At 43.2% G+C, this 17,769-nt stretch overlaps 1 long non-coding RNA gene across 1 annotated transcript in view; it reads left to right on the forward strand.

Annotated features, from left to right (window-relative positions):
• Nucleotides 1-1,109: 1,109 nt before the first annotated feature.
• The window catches only part of LOC120230820, a 28,688-nt gene continuing 12,028 nt past the window's right edge, over nt 1,110-17,769 (forward strand). Inside the window, exons 1-2 of the long non-coding RNA XR_005528173.1 lie at nt 1,110-1,227; nt 11,796-11,915. This is a non-coding gene — a long non-coding RNA (uncharacterized LOC120230820). The remainder of the gene's footprint in view (nt 1,228-11,795; nt 11,916-17,769) is intronic.

Genomic DNA, 17,769 nt, shown 5'->3' on the forward strand with positions numbered 1-17,769 from the left:
TTTGAAGAGTTTGACATGTATTAATTTATTTAACCCTCACAATAATAACCCTAGGACATAGCTATTATGATGATGATGCCATTTTCCATATTAGCAAGGGGTAGTGTAGGGAGAAAAAGCTTAGTTCTGACTCAAGGTGTCTGTAACTGTCGGTGACTGGGGAGGGTGTGTGTGTGTGAATAGAAGGTGGAGGTGAGAAGGGGGTGATTCCCAGTTACAGGGCATCATGCTCTGCTTTCTGCTTCCCACTTTCCCTCGGCAGCACAGCTGGAGCGCCTCTAACCCACGCCTGTGTACAAGCAGCCCGATTTCTTCTTGTAACCCCCTTCCATTCCTCACTCTGAACTTAAAACATTGAGAAATTCTGTTAAAATGCAAATCTTGCCCCGGAGGGGAAACACATTCAACCACTATTTTCCATTTACACTGTTTTTGTGAATTCATTTTCTTGATTGGTTTTTGATTCATTGAAAAAGCCCACCCAGACTGCAGATCTGGGGGATTTTTTAAAATTTCAGTGGTTGTTTTGGGGAATGGGAAGGTCCAGATGGGAGACTGTCCTAAGGACGCAGAGCAGTGACTGACCGAGGTGACTCCGTCTCCAGCTAGCATCACCACCATGCTAGGCACCAGCCTCCTCTCTTTAACGTTCTCAGCAGCCTTGAGCTGTAAGGTAAATATCATTACACCCATGTTGCAGATGAGAGAACTGAGGTTTGGGGAGGTTAAGTGATCGCTTAAGGAATAAACTAGTAAATGCTGAGGAGGGAGAGCCCAGCTATAACACTGTGACTCTGAGGCCTCTGGCAAGCTGGAAAACCCCCGAAAAGTGCTAAACATCTAAGGCGTGTCTGAGTGTGAAGCAAGATGGCAGGAAGCTAGTTATTGTGACAAGGGGACATTCAAAGGAGTATCAACGAAGAGGGAGGGGCTCTGGCCACCCTTTCCCTCCTGCTCCACCTCCATACTCCATTCTGTGGGGGCCTTGTGAGACCAGCGGGCATTCCCCCTCCCCCACCTTCTGGTACATTCTACAGCTGCCCTGGAGACCGGACTGCTTCAACAGAGCCCCCAGGGCTCACCGGGGGGGGGTGGGGGGGGGAGTCAGTCCCTGCCAGGAGGTGGGAACCACTCCCTGATCCTGCCTCCCACGGCTTTCCTGGCCTAGGCTTACTGCCGTTTCCTGTGTCAGTTTGTCACCTTCGGCCAGGAAGGTGCCTGGGACAGGTGTGAGGCCTGCAGGCTATGAAGGGAGGGGGAGCTCCCTCAGAACCCCAGCAGGCCTGGGTCCTGGCTCCCCACCCTCTCAGGAGACCATCCCTCCAGCCTCCTCCCCAGGGTGAGACCTGGGAACCCTCTCTTGATCACCTTCCTTCTCCACGCCAAGGAAGGATAGAGGCTCGGTCACTTCCAGCTTAGCGACTCTGAGCAGATGGCTTAGCGCCCTTGACTTGCACATGCGTAAAATGGGGATGGGGAGGGTGCCTGCCTCGCCGGGCGGCTGTAGGGATCAACTGCGTTAATCCACACAGTGTGTGACCTGTATGTGGCCCAGGGCACATGCCCTCCAACACCCTCTGCTCCCGATGGTGGCGGTATCCTCTATAACTGAGGAGTGATCCCCGGCACAGTAAGTTTGGGCTACGCACCATATTTTAACATAGTTTTTGCTTTTCTTTACATAGATGCACACACGCACGCACGCACGCGCACCACTTCGCGGCCCCGAGTGCAGCCCCAGCAGATGGGAACTCCATTCAGCTCGCAACTGGGCCCCCCTCACTGGTCGGCCTTGAGCAGGCTGCCCCTTCTCTCCGGGCCTGGTGCGGTCTACGACTCAGGGCACCCTGCGGCCAGCTGTCCGGCATCACAGGCCGAAGGGCTCCGGCGAATTCTGATGGCAGACAGGTCCTTGGGGTGCCGCTGGGCTTTGAAAACACGGTAGGGTCACCCTGAAGTCCAGGTATGTGGTTCCCTCAGCCCTTGCCGAGAGGGCACCCCCAGTCCCTTGGAGCCTGGAGGGATCTTGGGCGGCGTCCATTACCGCCTGGCCCCAGGAGGCGCCTGACTTTGCAAACCTCTGAACCCACCAATTCTCAAGTCTCTTCCGGCTGGAAAAGTCAGCGCTGAAAGCTCAGGTTTGGCAGGCCCCAGAAGGATCCCTCCGCAGAGTGTTAAGTGGCTGCTTTCGAAAGGACAAAGCAAGAGACGGCGATAAGATAAGGAGCTCCGTTTTCAGCAGACACTCCCCGCAAAGAACAGGCTTTTGTTGTGACCCAGAGGATAAGAGCCTGAGCCTCAAGAGCCTGCGCCTGGATTTCATGATTTCATCAGGCCGGCCCTCCTCCCCGTGGCCAAGGCTCCTGGCTGCCGGGATGTGTCTGCCGCTGCTGCCACCTGCTGGAGCCCGGAGTCACTGCAGTCCGCCTGCGGCGTTGGCGCAGACAAGTCCTCCAAGCCTGGAAATCCAGCTCGCGGCCTCAGGGGCCTTCGCCTTTGCAGTTGCTGGTATTTCTTGAGCACCTACTGTGGGTCAGGCACTGAGCTGAGAACTTCCTTGAGTTGTCTCGTCGAATCCATTCACTACAATGGAAGCCCACCCAGGCAGGAAGTGAATCTGTCCCTTTTTCACGACAGTATTTCTAAAAGCCCAGGTCGGTGCGCGGCCCAGAGGAAGAACTTGGTAAATACGCACTGCATGAGAACAACCGTGAAGACAGATTGTGTTATTACTCAGGTTTTATAGAAGAGGAAGTGGACGCTTGGCGACACAAAAGCTCAAAGTATTGTGGGTAAAGTGGTGAGGGAATCTGGAAAGATTCTTGCCATAGGCAGAGTTTGTTACCTGGGGTGATTTTTTTTTTTTCAAGTTTATGTATCTATTTTTGAGAGAGAGAGATAGCAGGAGAGGGGCAGAGAGAGAGGGAGAGAGAATCCCAAGCAGGCTTCCCACTATCAGTGTAGATAGAGCCTGATGTGGGGCTCGAACCCACCAACAGTGAGATCAGGACCTGAGCCGAAATCGAGAGTCGGAGGCTTAACCGACTGAGCCACCCAGGCGCCCCTGTTACCTGGGGTGATTTTGAAGGCACAAAGTCAGGCAGCACTAGGCTCAGGCAGCCAGGGTTTGGGGGGGCCATGGTGCTTTTGAAAAAGTCAGGGCTGCAAGTCATCAGGGAAACCGGCCACAACAGAATGTTGCCGTGGGGCCTGGTGGCCTTGAGGCGCAAGCAGGGCTCTGGCCACGGCAAAAGGGCCCTGACAAGATGGTTTGTGCTTTTTCTTTTTAAGAGCAATTTTAGGTCTACAGAATAACTGATTGGAGGGTACAGAGAGTTCCCATCTGTCTTCTTACACCCAACCCCCTTCCCCAGTTATTATTATTAAAGCCTCCGCCCCACTAGTAACCTTTTGCATTAGTGCGGTGCCTTTGTTATGGTTGGAGGGGCCAATACTGATATATTATTATTAGCTGAAGTGCGTAGTAGTTTATGGGAGGGTTCCCTCTTGGTGTCTTCCATTCTCCCTGCTCTGACAAATGTGTAATGACTTGTTTCCATGTTGGCAGTATCGTCCAGAAAAGTTTCACTGCCCTGAGAATCCTCAGGACTCCACCCTCTCCTGCCTTCCTCTGACTCCCTAGACCCCTGGCAACCACTGATCTTCTTTACCCTCTCTGTAATTTTGCCTTGTCCACCATGTTAGGTCGTTAGGGACTCAAGCGTGCATTTTTCGAATTGACTTTTTCACCTAGGATTATGCCTTTAAGATTCCTCTATGTCTTTTCAAGCTTCACGGCTCTTTTTATCACTGCATAATATTCCATTGAATGGACGTACCACAGTTTGTCTCTCCATTCACCTGTTGACGGACATTTTTGGTGCTTCCGCGTTTTGGCAATGATGACTAAAGCTACTGTAAACGTTAGGGAACACGTTTTGTATGAACATACGTTTTCAACAAATTGGGAAAATACCAAGGAGCGCAACTGCTGACTCATATGGCACATTTTGTGAGAAATTGCCCAACTGTCTTTCAAAGCACCTGTCCCTGTTTTGTACTTGTGAGCATTGCTGTGAGTGACAAGCATGCTGGCCTGCATTTTCCCCTTCTCTGGGTTGGCAAGACTGAGAAAAGACAGGCCTACATCTTCTCCCTTCCTGTCTGCATCCACCTCCCTTGCTGAGCCAAACCCACTTCCTCTGCTAAAAAGTAAAGAGAACAGAGGCCCTTCTTTTTCATCTGGCAAAGAGGGACACATTTCAGACAAGGTGTGCTCCTGTAGCAGCTCTGGTCGCTTGAAATCCCCAACCCATTCCCCTGGGCAGGAGGCAGGTAGGCAGGGCTTCCCCCTCTGGAAGGTCAGCCTGTGGCTTTGGGTTCAGAATTCTTGGCTTGAGCACACCCATGTGAGCTGGAGAAGACAGTTGCTGGTTGGTTTGTTTGTTTTAATTTTTTTAATTTTTTATTTAAAAAAAGTTTTTAATGTTTTATTTATTTATGAGATAGAGAGAGAGACAACGTGAGCAGGGGAGGGTCAGAGAGAGAGGGAGACACAGAATCTGAAACAGGCTCCAGGCTCTGAGCTGGCTGTCAGCACAAAGCCCGATGTGGGGCTCGAACCCACAAACCATGAGATCATGACCTGAGCCGAAGTCAGATGCTTAACTGACTGAGCCACCCAGGCGCCCTGAACAGTTGCTGTTTTGATATGAGGAGCTTTGGGGCCTCTGTTCATGAAACTCTTATGAAGCTGGTGCCTTGCACACCCAGCTCCTGCTCACTTTCCACTCTTTCTAAAATGTTGCCAAGTCAGAGAGCTGTTTAGTTCACATCATCTCAAAACTTAAAGTCGTTGGAATGTCCTGGAAATAATAGAACTATATGCAAGCTGGGAGTTTATTTCACTTTTCCTATCTCTTTTTAAGAATGTCATGAAAAACTAGATATGGCCCTTCAAAGTAACTTTAAAAACAAATTTGAGGGGCACCTGGGTGGCTCAGTCGGCTAAGCATCCGATTTCGGCTCAGGTCATGATCTCATGGCTCATGGGTTCATACCCCACACTGGCCTCTATGCTGGCAGATTCTGTGTCTGCTTCAGATTCTGTGCCTCCCTCTTTCTCTGCCCGTCCCTGGCTTGTGCTCTGTCTCTCAGAAATGAATAAATGTTAAAAATAAATAAATAAAAGAACAGACAAATTTCAAACTAAGTTAGGCCAACATCAAACTGGAAGTGTAGTAAAGAGAGGGAGATTTTTTTCAGTCATGTTTTTGACACTCTTTCCCAGAATTCAAAATTCCGTGTTTGGTTAATCTTTGCAATTGTATCTCCTTTCCTGCCCGTACCTTCCCAACCAGCAACAACAACTGAATTCTTAGTCTTCCACTAATAACTCAGAGCAACTCATTTAATCATGGATTCATTTTTTAAGGCTCTTGCTCATTGGTGACTGTGTAGGAAAACTCAAGGAATCTCATTTGAACTGCCTCAATCTCTAAAGAGGAAAAAAAGTTTTAGCGCTGCTGGTAGGAGAGGCTTTATTTATGTGTCTCAATTTACAAGCCTAAGCACTGCAAATGTAAACTCTCTGAAGGAAAATTTTGTCCTAATTACTTAACTGAATCCAGAAGCATCTGCTTTGATTTACGGTAAGTCCAGTTGGGTCTTAATCTGGCATTTTAGGGCATGCTGAGGTAACTTAACAACTAGTACCTTTCTGCTCCAATCAAGTGTTTCTCAAAGGGTAAGAATAGGGTGAAGTCCAGAATAAACAATGTTGAAAACTGCTCCAGATGATTCTTATAAAAACTAAAGTTTGAAAATCACTGCTCAAGGCAATACTTACTTCTTTTTATTTTATTTTATTTTTTCCCTTTCAGCTTTACCTACAAAATAACACGTTCTGGAGAAGCTTCTTCTTCCTGATATGTCTTCTTGTCTCACTGGAAGCATTTTTTTTTTTAATGTTTTATTTATTTCTAGGCGAGAGAGAGAGACAGCATGAGAAGGGAAGGGTCAGAGAGAGAGGGAGACACAGACTCTGAAACAGGCTCCAGGCCCTGAAGCTGGCAGTCAGCACAGAGCCCGACGCGGGGCTCGAACCCACGAACCGCGAGATCATGACCCAAGCGAAAGTTGGACGCTTAACCGACTAAGCCACCCAGGCGCCCCTCACTGGAAGCATTTTAACTTAAGTTTCTTAAAATTTTACTTTCTAAATGAAATTACAGTAAAATTGGCTTTTCGTGTGTGTCTACGCATCTGTGAGTTTTAACCCATGTATTGATTCACGTAACTACCACACCACACTCAGGACACAAAACAGTTCCGTCAGCAGAGAAAACTCCCTCATGTTACTCTTTTGTAGGCACATCCTTCCCCCAGGCCCTGTCCCTGGCAACCACTGATCTGCTCTCCGTCACCAATGTTTTATCTTTTCCAGAAAGTTATATAAATGGAGTCCTACAGTATATAATCTTTTGAGACTGGCTTCTTTCATTCGGCATAATGTCTTTGAGATTCATCCAAGCTGTTGCTAATATCCATAGTCCATTTCCTTTTATTGCTGAGCAGAATTCCATTGTATGAATGTAACCTGGTTTGTTTGTTTCCCCATTGGGGAGCATTTGGCTGCCTCCACTTTTGTGCAATCACGAGTCAAGCTGCTATACACATTAGTGTATACGTTTTTGCATAAAGATAAATCTTCATGTATCTATAGTAATACCTAGGAGGACCCAGGTATTACCCTAGTCTACGAGTCAATGAGTAGACACGTCTTTCACTTTATGAGAAACTACCAGCTTACTTGCGATAAGGGTTGTACGACAGTTTAGGCCCCCACCAGCAATGTGTGAGTTCTGGTTGCTTTGTATCTTCGCCAATACTTGAGATTGTCAGTAATCTTTTATTATTTTTCAACCCTTTCTAATAGGTAAGTAGTAGTATCTCATGGTTTTCTTAAATTTTTTATCTAAAAAATGTTTTAATGTGTATTTATTTTTAAGAGAGAAAGAGAGAGAGAGAGAGAGTGAGCACAGGAGGGGCACAGAGAGGAAGACAGAGTCTCATCATGTTTTTAATTTGCATTTCTCTAATGGCTAAGGATGTTGAACATCTTGTTATGTGCTTTTTTGCCATGTGGATTTCCTCTGTCTGTTCAAGTCTTTTGCTCATTTAAAAACTGGATTGTTTGTTCTCTCAACGTTGAGTTTTGTGAGTTCTTAATATATTCTGGACACAAGTCTTTGGTTAAATATGTGGTATGTAAATATTTTCTCCTACTCTTTAGCTTGTCTTTTCATTATTTTAACAGTGTCTTTCCTGGAACAAATTGTTGATTCTGATGAAACCCAATTTGTTAATTCTTTTACTGTTATGAATCATAAAGATTTTCCCCTATGTTTTCTCCTAAAAGTTTGATAATTTTCTATTTTACATTTAAATATGTGATTTCATGGGGCGCCTAAGTGGCTCAGTTGGTTGAGTGTCCTATTCTTGATTTTGGTTCAGGTCATGATCTCACGGTCATGGGATCAAGCCTTCCTTCAGGCTACATACATGCTGAGTGTAGAGACTGCCTAAGATTCTCTCTCTCTCTCTCTCTCTCTCTCACTCTGCCCCCTCCCCTGTTCACCTTCTTTCTCTTTCCTAAAAATAAATTAATTAATTTTATATGTAATTTCATTTGAGTTAATTTTGGTATAAGAATGAGATTTATATGGGAATTCTTTTTTTTCACATTTGAAGTCCAAATGTTTCAACACCATTTAGAAGAAAAAAATATTTTATTGAGTTGCCTCTGCACTTTAGCAGAAACTCAATTGATAAACTGAATGCAGGGAAACTTTCTAGAGTAATGGAAATGGAAAATATTTTTTATTGGTTGTGTATTATATGAGTATATGACTTTGTCAGTCTCTTCAATTTGCACACTTCAGGTCTATGCATTTCATTGTATATGAATTATACTTCAATGAAAATGTCATCAGTTGGCTGGCCATAGCATCAGGTCTATTTCCAGAGTCTCTTCTGTTCATTGATCTACATATTTTTGCCAATACTGTGCTATCTTGATCCTGATTACTGAAGCGTTATAGAAGACTTAAAATTGTAAAGTATGATTCCTCCAAGTCTGTTGTTCTTTTTCAAAATCATTTTGACTATTTTTCTTTCTTTGCATTTTCATATCCATTTAGAATCAACTAATATCTGCACAAAAAAATCCTGTTGGGAATTTGATTCAGATTATGTTAAATTTATAAATAAATTTGGGGAGAAGTGACATCTTTACATGTTATTTTCCAATCTATGAACATGGTATGTCTTTCCATTTACTGAGGTCCTCTTTGATTTCTTTCATCAATATTTTGTAGTTTTCAGCACACAGATCCTTTGCATGTTTTATTGGATTTATATTTAATTATCTCCATTTTTGAGCTATTTTATTTTATATTTTAATTTTCTTGATGTTTATTTATTTTTGAGAGAGAGAAAGACAGAGCATGAGCAAGGGAGGGGCAGAAAGAGAAGGAGACACAGAATCTGAAGCAGGGTCCAGACTCTGAGCTGTCAGCACACAGCCAGTGTGGGGCTCGAACTCATCAACTGTGAGATCATGACCAGAGCTGAAGTTGGACAGTTAACCTATTGAGCCACCCAGGTGTTCCTGAGCCTTTTTAAATTTAAGCATTTAAAAATATTTGATTTCCAATTTCTTATTGCTGTTATATAGACATATAATCTTTTTTTTTTTTTTAACAATTAGGCAGCCAATTCATCTTGTCTTTGTTTCTTCTTTTCCAAATTGGATGACTTTTCCTTATTTATTTTCCTTTTTTTTTTTCTTAATTGCATTGGATAGAAATTCCAGTATGGTGTCAAATAGGAAAGGAGAAAGAAGAAGTCTGCCTTGTTCCCATTCTTAGGAGGAAAGTATTCAATCTTTTACCATTAAGTGTAATGTTCCTTGTAGATTTTTCAATGATGTCCCTTATTGGGCTGACAAAAGTCCCTTCTTTTAGTAGTTTGCTGAGAGTGTTTAATTATGAATGACTATTGAATTTTGTGAAATGCTTGTACTGTATAAATTGATATGATCATGTGCTTTTTTTTTTTTGGCAATGAATAATACATTGATTGATTTTCAAATATTGAAGTAACCTAGCATAACTCAAGATAAAGCCCATTATGGTCTGAGAGCATACTTCGGATATATGTATTCTCTTTTTATGATCATATCTCTTTGTATGGTGATTTTAGTGATTACTGTAGAGGTTACAGTATGTATAACTTTTCATTTTTAAATATCTTAGCATTTCAGGTCAAACATAGAAACCTTACCAGTAGATAGGATTGTTTGTTTTGGTATGTTTTTTGTTATCTACGTACAGTGAAAATGCCATCAGACAGTGGTACAACTGCTTGTTGCTTCCAACTATCAGCCATACTTTAAGAAACTCCTGGGAGAAAAGTAGTCTGTTATGTTTACACAGAAATTTACTATTTCCATTTCTCTTTCCTCATTCTTGATGTTCCAAGGTTCCTTCAGATATAATTTCCCTCTGTGTGAAGAACCTGCTTGGAAATTCCTTTAGAACAGGTCTGCTGGAAATGAATTCTCTTAGTTATTTTTTCCACCTGAGAATGTCCTTATTTCAACTCGTTCCCAAGTCTCTTTTCACTGGAATAAAATTCTGGCTCGACATTTGTTTTCCTTCTCCACTTTATTTGTTATACTTCATTCCAAACTGTGGTTTCTCATGAGTAATCTGCAGCTACTTCAATGGTGGTGTGTCCATTGTTCTCTGGCTGCTTTCAAGACTTTTTCTTTTTCTTTAGTCTTCAGAAGTTTTATTATGTGGGGGGCACAGGATTTGCTTAGATTTATATTGTTTGAGGTTTGCTGAGCTTCCTGACTGTGCAGATTTCTGCTTTTTGCCACATTTAGGAAGTTTTCAGGTTGTTATTCTTCAGATAGGTTTTCTGTGCTTCATTCTTTCCCTCTTCTCAGACATAATGATAAGGATGTTAGACCTTCTGGTATTGTCCACGGGTCCTTTACGATCTGTTTATTTTTTCATCTTTTTTTCTTTCTCTTGTTCAGATTATATTTCTACTAATCAGTCTTCATGTTCACTGCTTCATGTCATTTTCATCTGACTTCATGTCATTTCCATTCTGCTGATGAACTCATCCAATCAGTTTGTTTTGGTTACGGTATTTTCCAGTTCTAAAATTTTTATTTGGTTCTTTATATCTTCTTTTCTCTTTCTGAGACTTTCTATTTTTCCGTTTATTTCTGGAATGTCCAGAATTCCTGCTGGAATGTAGGAGCATTTCTTTAACAGCTGCTTTAAACCTTTTTTCAAATATTTCTAACCCTTTGTGTTATCTCAGCATTGGCCTCTTTTCCCCTGTGAGTTGAGATTTCCATGATTCTCTGCATGCTACGTAATTTTGGTTTGTATCCTGGACATTTTAGATATTACGAGACTCCAAATCTTACTTAAATCCTATGAAGAGTGTTGATATTTCTGTTTTAGCAGTTAATCAACCCAGTTGGGTTCAGTCCTCAATTCCCAACCAGTTTTCTGTGGGTTGTGGTTTCAAGGTCAGTTCAGTTTTCAAATCCTTTTACAGTGCTAGTTAGATCTGTTCCAGATGTTCACCGCCCAGGGCTCAGCCTGGGACGTGGGTGTAGTCTATTCCATAGCTTAGTTCCAAAGTGTCTGCAAGTCGTTCAGGGTCACAAGCAGGAATGAGTAGCTCAGAGGTTACCCTAGGAGTCCATGAGCAACTTTCTCCTCTCTCTCTCAGCTGTCCCTGACCCTTTTCAGCTCTGTGAACGCCTCTTTTTGCCGATTTGAACAGAAAACTGGGGTTTGATTTACTCCCCACTGGCATATACAACCCCTAGCTGTGCTCATGTCTGGAGCCAAGTGTCAGGACAGAGAGGGTAAGAAAGCAACAGGAGTCTGCCTTTCCTCTGGGAATCACACATCCTCCTACTGGAGAGGAAGCTCCCTTCCTCAGCATTTCAGGCTCCTGGGGGCCTCCACTCTTGCCTCCGACACCAGCTCCATTAGTATGCCAAGACTGCTTGTGGGCTGGGGCACGGGAGAATAGAAAAAAGACAAGAAGGAATGAGAAAAAGAAAACAAGGCATTTCCTCCCCTTTTCTAAGTATCTGGAAACCTCTTTCCTTGTTGAGCCAGAACTAAAGGCCTTTTCCTCGAGCTCTCTCTGTCCACTCCCAGGTTTCAGACTGTGTTGGGTTCAGGCCAGTGGACACCAGAGAGAGAAAAAGAGTCAACTCCAGTTGGATGGTGCTTCAAATTCTGATCTTCTTTTCCAATCTACTTGCTACTCCTTACTTTTCAGAGTCCTCAAGTGGCTGATTGATGCAATCTCTCCAGGTTATATAGCTTCATTCACTGAAAGAGTGTATTAACTATATTTGCATTTTCCTATTCTTTCTGTGCTGGCATCTAGGGTCTTGCTAACTGGGGAGGGACTACCCCTCCCAGGATTAGCTAATTGTTAGAGATTTTAAACAGCTCACCTGGGAGCATCCTTTTCAAATGCAAATTAAATAATCCAAAACCCATACCCCCACCCACCTCCTTTATTGAAGTATAACACTTTGGGCTACCAGATCTACCTGCTGTAATCACCCTGGAGCCAGACACCAGACAACTCAGGACAGCCCCTATACCCTAGAGCCTCCTGAAATTATTCAGACCAGCCAATTCCATGCCTGCTTACCTTGCCTCTCCCGTTCCTTCCCACAGAAACTAGAGTAAGTCTTCTTGCGAAGTTTTCCCTGCTGCCTCTGCCTCTGCTTCCTGACCATCCCCACTGCTTCCCCGTGTGGCCCCTCAGGGAATGAGATGACCCTCCTCTTGGGAACGGTGAGTAAAAATCTCTCATGTCAATAACAATCATCTCCTAATCTGTTGGCCTTGCCATAACTAAATAATAATGAAACCTACATTTAAAAACAGAAGAGCAGGTGAGAAGGTGCTAATTTCATCTCCCTTGGCACCCTCTTGATTTATATACATACGTTTATCAGCCACAACTTTTTTCAGTTATAAGTCAGAGAAACTGGCTTTCCCAAAAGATGGAGTGTTTATGCCTTGAGTAACTGAAGAGTTCAGTTTATTTGGTTTTGCTTTTCTGTACTTACTCATTTTAAAAATTTTATCTATCTAAGTAATCTCTACACCCAACGTGGGGCTTGAACTCGCAGCCCCGAGATCAAGAGTTGCATGTTCTTTCTGACTGAGCCAGCCAGGTGCCCCTGTACTTTGTCCTTTTTAAAATAACACGTCTGGGTTGGTGCTGTAGGGCGTCATGCTTCTCTGTGTAGTGTTCCTTCCCCTTCCAACTGTGAATTTCCTGTAAGGAACCACTCGTGAGCGCCTGCCAGGCTGTTTGGTTTGGGAGGGAATCACCACTACCATCATCTCCCGCTGCAGAGAGGTCACAGATCTAGTCTGCCCAGTGACATATTCCAGTGTCCTAACCACAGCTGTCAGTTCAGAAGTGAAAGCCAAGCCCAAGACTTTGCATGGAGCTGTTGAGAAAGAGCATCTCTGTTTCTGCTGGTGTTACTTAGTTAGTGAATGGAATGTAAATCTGAAGTTGCCTCTTCCCACTCTTTCTAAAGAGCTTCCCAAATGGTAAAAAAAAAAAAAAAAAACAAAACCCAAGAGGAAAGCAGAGCTGCATGTTGGTAAAGAGACTTTTGGTAATTGACATGGGTCCACCACTGCCGAAGACCTTCCTCTTCCCACGGCGCTTCACTTACACAAACTAGTGAATCCCTGTTTTGCTTATGCCAATCTGTGTTCGTTTTCTGTCACTTGCAGCCCAAAGTGTCCTGACTAATATACAAATGAACCTTTTGTCTATTATAGTTCGTTGTGGCCTGAATCTTGAGTTGATTATCTTTAATCAACAGCACATGGAAATTTTTACTGGAGTCATTTGTTGAAATGCAGTGGAAGGCATTGTAACTTGCTGGGTGAATTTTATCTGTCCGTACCCTCTTCTTGTTGTTTTTGTCAATGAGACTTGGTCTGTGTTGCTTCGAGTGCTGGTCATTCTGAGTTTTGCCAGAACACCTGGGTAGATTTGAAAGCCGATGGTTTATTTCAAAGGTGATCCCAAGAGTATCAGCAGAAGACTGAGAGAATAAAGGTGGAAAGAGAAGAATGCATTATTGCAAAGGTTGCTGGGGCTCATTCCTGCCTGGGAATTCTAGGGAACATTGTAGAATAAGCCCTAAAAATACCCACTCAGGGTATATGGAACTGTAGGGTATTTATCCTCCAACCCGTACCCATCACCGCCTGTGGGCTGTGTCCAGGGCTTTAATTCTCCCAGCATGTCTGGCCTGCCCTCTTGGGAGCTGAGAGCAAGTCTTTAGTTGGAGAGTCGTAAGTGCCTGTAATAGAATGTGGTAGGCACGTGCGAGAGAGACCCAAGGGTTCAGAGGGATATGGGAGGGGCACAGCCAACTTCTGCCACCCAAACTGTGAGGGTTCTTGTTTTCCATTTCTCTGCTTCTAGCTTAGCCTCTGAAGGCGTATTGATTGCATGTGCATTGATTCATATGTAATGACTGTTCACAAACACAGTAGCTTTAAAACTTATCAGCTTCCTCTGCGTTTGGGACAGCGAGATTGAAGTCGAAAGTGTGGTGTTCTCTAGGCTGTTTCAATCATTCATTTGTTCATTCCTACAACAAATACTTTGGGACAAGAGAAATCAATAAGCAAAATCTCTGTCCTTGCAAAGGTCCGAAGCTGATGGCAGACAGACAGAAAGGTAATTACTGGTGAAATGAAATCATACTTGCTTTGATGGAGGTTGATAAAACCTGCTGTGAGAAAACACAAAGAAGGCAGGGTTTTTATCTTTAAAGTTGAGGAAGGAATGGAGGAAGGGTATTTATTCTCCTTGCTATTACTATGTAGCAGACCACCCCGAACTTGTGGAATAACATAGCACTCATTTCATGATGCTTCTGCTTGGGGCTGGGGGGGGGGGGGGGGAAGGGGAGGTGTGTCAGTAATTTGAAAGGGAATGTAGAGCAGTTAGAGTGTCTCTACATCATAATGTCTAGAGCATGGCTAGGAAAGCTTGAAAGCTGGAGGCAACACACTGGTTGGGGTGTGGAGCCATCTGAAAGCTTCTGGAAGGTAATGTTGATGTTTGTAGAGACTACAGAGTGTTTGCCAGTAGGTACATCTACACTTGACCTTCAATGGGGCTGCGTGGCTTGCTTATTGCATGGTGGCAAGATCCAAAGCCAAGTGCCCCAGGACAGCCTGTCAGAAGCTGTGTTGGCTTTTAGGGCCAACCATCAGAAGTCACGTAGTGTCACCTCTGCTGTGATCACAAGCCTTCCCAAACTCAGTGGCAGGGATCTTAGACCCCGCTCTCAGTGGGTGGAGTCTCAGAGTCATATTACATGACAAGCAGCATTTGGGGATGGAAAGACTGGTGCATCCACTTTGGGTAAACATTGTCAACCGCAGTGTTGAAGGGATCAAATCATTTTGTCCATCTGGCATTTAGTAATGCATTTCCTGGGCCACATTATTTTCTGAGAAGTACCATTTTGAATTACTTCGATTGCCTAAGGCAGATTGTCTCATAAAGATATGAAGAGAGGGATTTGTTATTTGATGCATTCGTCACTGCTCAGTTGCCCACACAGACTTCTTCCCGGGCCCACACTTTGAGAACCAACACCAACCAAGGGCCTGGACGGAGTGGTAATGAGGGCACCAAAATTAGAGGTCAGGCAAGGGCAAAGACTGTGAATATTCTTACCTTCATACTAAGTTGTTTAGGAACACACATACCCGTATACATGCTAAGTTCATTTCATTTTTTTCTTTTCAAATTTGTATTTAAATTCTAGTTAGTTAACATACAGTGCAGTATTGGTTTTAGGAGTAGAATTCAGTGATTCATCACTTATAATATCCAGTGCTCATCATAACAAACACCCTCCTTAATAATCATCATCCACTTGGCCCATCCCCCACCCGCCTCCTTCCATAAATCCTCAGTTTGTTCTCCATGTTAAGAGTCTCTGATGGTTTGGAGTGTCCGGATGGCTCAGTCAGGTAAGTGTCTGACTTCAGCTGAGGTCGTGACCTCATGGTTTGGGAGTTTGAGCCCCTCTTTAGCCTCTGCGCTGACAGGTCAGAGCCTGGAGCCTGCCTCAGATTCTGTGTCTCCCTCTCTCTCTGTGCCCCTCCCTCCCCCGCTCATGATCTCTTTCTCTCTCTCTCTCCCTATCACAAGAGTAAACAAACATTAAAAAAATGTTTAGCTCCCTCCAGCTGCCATCTTGACCCACTTTAACAACCCTAAAGTTCAGGCATCCCTGGCAGCGAAACTTTCACCATCACAAGCCATGCTGAGCAAACGCAGCTGACAGAAATGCTACTCACTATCTTAAGCCAACTTGCTGCCCACAGTCTGACTAGTTTAAGAAGACTGGCTGAAAGCTCTGCCCAAACCATCTGTGGATGGAAAGGCACCACTCGCAACCAGAGAGGATGATGACGATGAAGGTCCCCATCTTGTGGAGAATTTTGATGAAGCTCCCAAGGATGAAGCAAACTGAATCGAGTCAACCTCTGAGGAAGATAAAACTTGAAGAAGTTACAGGGAGATATTTTATATTATGGCTGCTTTCAAAATTTTTTCTTCATGAATTTGGTAAAATCTAGAGCTCTGATATTTTTACAAGCCCCTTGGACACTGCAGCTCTTTTCAGGTTTTGCTTATACAGCATTTATTCTTTGTTGCTAATTAAGCTGAAGAAGCCTGGGTATAAAGTTTGAAACAAGGTTAATAAAGTTCTTTGCCTAGTTAAAAAAAAAAAAAAAAAAAAGGATTTTAAAAAGAGTCTCTTATGGTTTGTTTCCCTCTCTATTTTTTTCTTTTTTCTAGCTCCCATATGTTCATCTATTTTGTTTCTTAAATTCCACATATGAGTAAAATCATATGGTATGTCTTTCACTGACTGACTTTTTTCATTTAGCATAATACACACTAGCTCCATCCACATCACTGCACATGGCAAAATTTAATTCTTTTTTGATAGCTGAGTAATATTCCATTGTGTATATATACCACATCTTCTTTAGCTCTTCATCAGTTGGTGGACATTTGGGCCCTTTCCATAATTGGCTATTGTTGATAGTGCTGCTATAAACATCAGGGTGCATGTACCCCTTCAAATCTGTATTTTTGTATCCTTTTGGGTAAATATCTAGTAGTGCAATTGCTGGATCATAGGGTAGTTCTATTTTTTAACCTTTTGAGGAACCTCCATGTTGTTCTTCAGAACAGCTGTACCAGTTTGCATTCCCATCAGTAGTGCAAGAGGGTTCCCCTTTCTCTACATCCTCACCAACACCCCTTGTTTCTTTTGTTGTTAATTTTAGCCATTCTGACAGGTATGAGGTGCTATCTCATTATAGTTTTGATCTGCACTGTGTTTCTCTGATGATGAGTGATGTTTAGCATCTTTTCATGTGTCTGTTAGCCATCTGGATGTCTTCGTTGGAAAACTGTCTATTCATGTCTTCAGCCCATTTCTTAATTGGATTATTTGTTTTTTGAGTTTTGAGTATAAAAAGATCTTTATAGATTTTGGATACTAACCCTTTAGTATCTGATATGTCATTTGCAAGTATCTTCTCCCATTCTGTCGATTGCCTTTTAGTTTCATTGATTGTTTTCTTCACTGTGCCGAAGCTTTTCATCTTCATGAAGTCTCTATATTCCTTTTAGCTTTTGTCACTCTTGCCTCTGGCCTGGTGACATGTCTAGCAAGAAGTTGCTCTGGCTGAGGTCAAAGAGGTTGCCGCCTGTGTTCTCTAGGACTTTGATGGTTTCCTGTCTCCCATTTAGGTCTTTCATCGATGTTGAGTTTATTTTTGTATAGGGTGTAAGAAAGTGGTCCAGGTTCATTCTTCTGCACGTTGCTGTCTGGTTTTCCCAACATCTGCTGAAGAGACTGTCCTTTTTCTACTGGATATTGTTTCCTGCTTTGTTGAGGATTAGTTGACTATAAAATTGTGCGTCCATTTCCAGGTTTTCTTTTGTGCTCCATTGATCTCTTTGTCTGTTTTGGTGCCAGTACCATACTGGCAGCTTTGTGATATAGCTTGAAGTCCAGAATCATGATGCCTTCAGCTTTTCTTTTTTAGATTTGCTGTGGCTATTTGGGATCTTTTGTGGTTCCACACAAATTTCAGGAATATGCATTCTGCCTCTCTGAAAAATGCTGGTGGTATTTTGATAGGGAGTGCATCAAATATGTAGATTGCTTTGGGGAGTATAGACATGTTAATGTTTGTTCTTCCAGTCCATGAGCATGGAATGTTTTTCCATTTCTTTATGTCCTCTTCACTTTCCTTCATAAACGTTCTATAGTTTTTAAAATAAGTTTTATTTATTTATTTTGAGAGAGACAGCACAAGTGGGAGAGGGTCAGAGAGATAGGAGACAGAGAATCCCATGCAGGCTCTGTGCTGACAGCCTGTTCAGCCCATTACAGGGCTTGAACTCAGAAACCCGTGGGATCAGAACCTGAGCTGAAACCGAGAGTTAGATGCTTAACCAACTGAGCCACCCAGGTGCCCCAAGTGTTCTATAGTTTTCAGGATACAGATCTTTTACCTTTTTGGTTAGGTTTATTCCTAAGTATCTTATGGTTTGGGATGTAAT

Source organism: Hyaena hyaena, unplaced genomic scaffold (genome assembly GCF_003009895.1).
Source record: "Hyaena hyaena isolate Hyena2069 unplaced genomic scaffold, ASM300989v1 scaffold_48, whole genome shotgun sequence".
Taxonomy (NCBI): domain Eukaryota; kingdom Metazoa; phylum Chordata; class Mammalia; order Carnivora; family Hyaenidae; genus Hyaena; species Hyaena hyaena.